Source organism: Callorhinus ursinus, unplaced genomic scaffold (assembly GCF_003265705.2).
Source record: "Callorhinus ursinus isolate GAN/ISIS: 27379988/994484 unplaced genomic scaffold, GSC_fseal_2.0 scaffold3984, whole genome shotgun sequence".
Taxonomy (NCBI): Eukaryota; Metazoa; Chordata; class Mammalia; order Carnivora; family Otariidae; genus Callorhinus; species Callorhinus ursinus.
Genome location: NW_027401038.1, coordinates 1701 through 1900, shown reverse-complemented (window position 1 = coordinate 1900; position 200 = coordinate 1701). Strand labels below are relative to the sequence as shown.

Sequence of the window (200 nt, the reverse complement as noted above, 5' to 3'; positions counted from 1 at the left end):
CTGCTCCATCATTCTAGTCTTGGGAGTCTCTTTCTCTGTGGGCCAGGGCCAAAGAGTCTTTCGGCGTGATCCTTGCATCCAGACACTTTAATTTCACCGTGTCCAATTTAATTTAATTGAATTCAAATTTAGTGTATTTAATTTAACCGTGTCGTCAGTGAGACAAGTTGAGATCTGTATTGGTCTGTTGGTGGAGTGTG

The 200-nt window shown here is 42.0% G+C and overlaps 1 long non-coding RNA gene across 1 annotated transcript in view; it reads left to right on the top strand.

The window, feature by feature from the left end:
* LOC112818696 (uncharacterized) overlaps nucleotides 1-200 on the top strand; it is a 2134-nt gene that overhangs the window by 1725 nt on the left and 209 nt on the right. The window lies entirely within an intron of this gene.